Raw genomic sequence first — 5,598 nt, 5'->3', positions numbered from 1 at the left:
ACTTCTGACAATTATTGGCGAAGATACATCCGTTTGAATTTGGAAACAGAAACTTAAAACGTCAATTTCTCGAAATGACTTCGAGACTACATATTTTCAGCTTTTGATGCAGAGTCAAAATATATAAAAAGGGCTTCATAATGTTGAAAGAAATTCTAACTTCTGACAATTATTGGCGAAGATACATCCGTTTGAATTTGGAAACAGAAACTTAAAACGTCAATTTCTCGAAATGACTTCGAGACTACATATTTTCAGCTTTTGATGCAGAGTCAAAATATATAAAAAGGGCTTCATAATGTTGAAAGAAATTCTAACTTCTGACAATTATTGGCGAAGATACATCCGTTTGAATTTGGAAACAGAAACTTAAAACGTCAATTTCTCGAAATGACTTCGAGACTACATATTTTCAGCTTTTGATGCAGAGTCAAAATATATAAAAAGGGCTTCATAATGTTGAAAGAAATTCTAACTTCTGACAATTATTGGCGAAGATACATCCGTTTGAATTTGGAAACAGAAACTTAAAACGTCAATTTCTCGAAATGACTTCGAGACTACATATTTTCAGCTTTTGATGCAGAGTCAAAATATATAAAAAGGGCTTCATAATGTTGAAAGAAATTCTAACTTCTGACAATTATTGGCGAAGATACATCCGTTTGAATTTGGAAACAGAAACTTAAAACGTCAATTTCTCGAAATGACTTCGAGACTACATATTTTCAGCTTTTGATGCAGAGTCAAAATATATAAAAAGGGCTTCATAATGTTGAAAGAAATTCTAACTTCTGACAATTATTGGCGAAGATACATCCGTTTGAATTTGGAAACAGAAACTTAAAACGTCAATTTCTCGAAATGACTTCGAGACTACATATTTTCAGCTTTTGATGCAGAGTCAAAATATATAAAAAGGGCTTCATAATGTTGAAAGAAATTCTAACTTCTGACAATTATTGGCGAAGATACATCCGTTTGAATTTGGAAACAGAAACTTAAAACGTCAATTTCTCGAAATGACTTCGAGACTACATATTTTCAGCTTTTGATGCAGAGTCAAAATATATAAAAAGGGCTTCATAATGTTGAAAGAAATTCTAACTTCTGACAATTATTGGCGAAGATACATCCGTTTGAATTTGGAAACAGAAACTTAAAACGTCAATTTCTCGAAATGACTTCGAGACTACATATTTTCAGCTTTTGATGCAGAGTCAAAATATATAAAAAGGGCTTCATAATGTTGAAAGAAATTCTAACTTCTGACAATTATTGGCGAAGATACATCCGTTTGAATTTGGAAACAGAAACTTAAAACGTCAATTTCTCGAAATGACTTCGAGACTACATATTTTCAGCTTTTGATGCAGAGTCAAAATATATAAAAGGGCTTCATAATGTTGAAAGAAATTCTAACTTCTGACAATTATTGGCGAAGATACATCCGTTTGAATTTGGAAACAGAAACTTAAAACGTCAATTTCTCGAAATGACTTCGAGACTACATATTTTCAGCTTTTGATGCAGAGTCAAAATATATAAAAAGGGCTTCATAATGTTGAAAGAAATTCTAACTTCTGACAATTATTGGCGAAGATACATCCGTTTGAATTTGGAAACAGAAACTTAAAACGTCAATTTCTCGAAATGACTTCGAGACTACATATTTTCAGCTTTTGATGCAGAGTCAAAATATATAAAAAGGGCTTCATAATGTTGAAAGAAATTCTAACTTCTGACAATTATTGGCGAAGATACATCCGTTTGAATTTGGAAACCGAAACTTAAAACGTCAATTTCTCGAAATGACTTCGAGACTACATATTTTCAGCTTTTGATGCAGAATCAAAATATATAAAAGAGGCTTCATAATGTTGAAAAGAAATTCTAACTTCTGACAATTATTGCTGAAGATACATCCGTTTGAATTTGGAAACAGAAACTTAAAACGAAACACTGAATTGAATTTCATAACATTTCATAATTTGCTCAATAAATTATCCATGCCGGCAAGACAATACTCCACAGTCATATTATTTTGTTACTTTTTACTTTTTCTCATATGACTGGCCTTGCAGCGACACCACTCCATATAGGTTTTTGAACACCATTTCCTTAAGAATGATACTTTTTCAAATGCAACCACTCACTATTAATTCTTCATGTATTAATTTAAATATAACACACGAATAACTTAAATATTTAATAATTTGAACTATAATTGACGGTTGCCGGCAAGATAATACTCCACAATCATGTGATTTCCATATATAATTTTGTCTATAGCAAACATTTTTTATTGTACTAGAGTTGTTCCATACGTTATTACCCAAAATTTATTTTACATGTTAAATTCTATTATATCACATTGTTTGTGTCATATGTTATTATCTAACATGTAATTTATATGTTTCATGATATTATTTGACATTTTGTATAGGGAAAACACTGAATTGAATTTCATAACATTTCATAATTTGCCCAATAAATTATCCATGCCGGCAAAGACAATACTCCACAGTCATATTATTTTGTTACTTTTACTTTTCTCATATGACTTGCCTTGCGCGACACCCACTCCATATATAGGTTTTTGAACACCATTTCCTTAAGAATGATACTTTTTCAAATGCAACCACTCACTATTAATTCTTCATGTATTAATTTAAATATAACACACGAATAACTTAAATATATAATAATTTGAACTATAATTGACGGCTGCCGGCAAGACAATACTCCACAATCATGTGATTTCCATATATAATTTTGTCTATAGCAAACATTTTTATTGTACTAGAGTTGTTCCATACGTTATTACCCAACATTTATTTTACATGTTAAATTCTATTATATCACATTGTTTTGTATCATATGTTATTATCTAACATGTAATTTATATGTTTCATGATATTATTTGACATTTTGTATTGGAAAACACTGAATTGAATTTCATAACAATTCCAAGTCTCATGAGTGTAAATTTTATTAATCGGTTTATTATTATTATGCAATATCAAATAAAATATAAACTTCTATTTCACACTAAATATAACATTTATGTTTAAGAGTGTAAATTTTTCATTCGCATATTGCAATCTTCAAAAAAAAAAAATTTTTGTTTTTATATCTTTCGTTATGTATATATATATATATATATATATATATATATATATATATATATATATATATATATATATATATATATATATACTCATATATAAAAAAAAGTTTTTTTCTGTTTGTAAAACATTTATTTCTTTTCCCTTTCAAAAACAGATTCAATTATTAAAAAGAATGTTATTTATAAAATAACATAAATTTTGTATTGCATCATCAAAAAGCTTTTTGTATATAACATTTTCTTAAGGTCCGGTCCACACATTATCAACTTACAAAGAAATATATAAAATATCATAAGTAAATTAACAAATATGGCACCTTTAAACAACTCATACAATATATATATATATATATGTTTTAGTTGGTGTTTAACAACCATAACACACATATTATATTTTATATTTGTTGTTTTATTAACATTTTCGAATCATCAAGCAAAGGATAAGCTTCAGTGGATCGCAGTATGGCAGCTGCTCAACCACTTACAACACCTTGCCTGTTACAAAAGTCGTTTACAATTGATTCTAGGCTTTGTCATTGTATTAAATAATGTTTAAATATGTAACTAGCACGGCATCAGGTGATCATAGATCCTCCCAATTTACTATGTTACAAATAACATTGGCATCACATCCATTGTCGTTTATAAAATAAATTATAAACTTTTAATGGTTTAGAAGCCATACAATGCAAATTGCCCCTTATTTATCATTGCAGTCCAGCACGGATACGACCTTAGAGGCGTTCAGGCATAATCCAACGGACGTAGCGTCATACCACTGTTCGCTCGAACAAGTATTGTGCCATTGGTCCGTACCTGCGGTTCCTCTCGTACTACGCAGGAATGCTGTCGCAACAACGTTTTGTCATTAGTAGGGTAAAACTAACCTGTCTCACGACGGTCTAAACCCAGCTCACGTTCCCTTGCATGGGTGAACAATCCAACGCTTGGTGAATTTTGCTTCACAATGATAGGAAGAGCCGACATCGAAGGATCAAAAAGCGACGTCGCTATGAACGCTTGGCCGCCACAAGCCAGTTATCCCTATGGTAACTTTTCTGACACCTCTTGTTAAAAACTCTTTAAACCAAAAGGATCGATAGGCCGAGCTTTTGCTGTCCCTGTGTGTACTGAACACCGAGATCAAGTCAGCATTTGCCCTTTTGCTCTATGTGTGGTTTCTGTCCGCACTGAGCTGGCCTTGGGACACCTCCGTTATTATTTGAGAGATGTACCGCCCCAGTCAAACTCCCTACCTGGCAATGTCCTTGAATTGGATCATACCTGAGTAATTGGAGTTATACCAAATTTTTAAATCAAAAATACATAAATGCATTTTCTTATTAAAGAATTTGTTTGCGATTATATAACAAACTCGTGATACTTTGATCAAGAAGCTTGCATCAAAACCCAATACCATAAGATATAATAAATACATCCGTATAATGGCTAGGAAATGATACACGTTCCATTTAATCAAGTAAGTAAGGAAACAATAAGAGTAGTGGTATTTCATTGTCGATACCAAACCGAAGTCTAATATCTCCCACTTATTCTACACCTCTTATGTCTCCTTACACTGCCAGATTAGAGTCAAGCTCAAAAGGGTCTTCTTTCCCCGCTAATTATTCCAAGCCCGTTCCCTTGGCTGTGGTTTCGCTAGATAGTAGATAGGGACAGTAGGAATCTCGTTAATCCATTCATGCGCGTCACTAATTAGATGACGAGGCATTTGGCTACCTTAAGAGAGTCATAGTTACTCCCGCCGTTGACCCGCGCTTACTTGAATTTCTTCACTTTGACATTCAGAGCACTGGGCAGAAATCACATTGTGTCAACACCCGCTAGGGCCATCACAATGCTTTGTTTTAATTAGACAGTCGGATTCCCCAAGTCCGTGCCAGTTCTGAATTGATTGTTAATTGATAATCGTTATAATTTAAAAGAACTAATCAGTTGCCCAATTAGTATTCTTAAAAATTTTAGCAAGAAAGTTCCACAATTGGCTACGTAACTAAACTATCCGGGGAACAAGAATCTACCATAAATGATAGAAACCCTATTTACCCAGAACGAGCACATAAACCATGTTATTGTTTCCCAATCAAGCCCGACTATCTCAATCTTCAGAGCCAATCCTTATCCCGAAGTTACGGATCTAATTTGCCGACTTCCCTTACCTACATTATTCTATCGACTAGAGACTCTTCACCTTGGAGACCAGCTGCGGATATTGGTACGGCCTGTTGAGAAGTTTGCGTATCCCCACCATAAATTTTCAAGGTCCGAGGAGAAAATATCGACACAACAGTATATGTCATGCTCTTCTAGCCCATCTACCATATCTCTCTGCGAAAGACTTCCATGGTAGTACGGCTATAAAACAGAAAAGAAAACTCTTCCGATACCTCTCGACGGCTTCTTTATGGTCGTTCCTGTTGCCAGGATGAGCACGAGGCCCATATTTA

At 33.1% G+C, this 5,598-nt stretch overlaps 1 non-coding gene across 1 annotated transcript in view; it reads right to left on the bottom strand.

Annotated features, from left to right (window-relative positions):
• Nucleotides 1-3,551: 3,551 nt before the first annotated feature.
• The window catches only part of LOC122322814, a 3,957-nt gene continuing 1,910 nt past the window's right edge, over nucleotides 3,552-5,598 (bottom strand). Inside the window, exon 1 of the ribosomal RNA XR_006246868.1 lies at nucleotides 3,552-5,598. This exon is cut by the window's right edge and continues 1,910 nt beyond it. This is a non-coding gene — a ribosomal RNA (large subunit ribosomal RNA).

This window comes from Drosophila grimshawi, unplaced genomic scaffold, assembly GCF_018153295.1.
Source record: "Drosophila grimshawi isolate 15287-2541.00 unplaced genomic scaffold, ASM1815329v1 contig_82, whole genome shotgun sequence".
NCBI classification, from domain to species: Eukaryota; Metazoa; Arthropoda; class Insecta; order Diptera; family Drosophilidae; genus Drosophila; species Drosophila grimshawi.
Note: the sequence above shows the minus strand (reverse complement) of the source record. Positions and strands in the feature narration are given on the sequence as shown.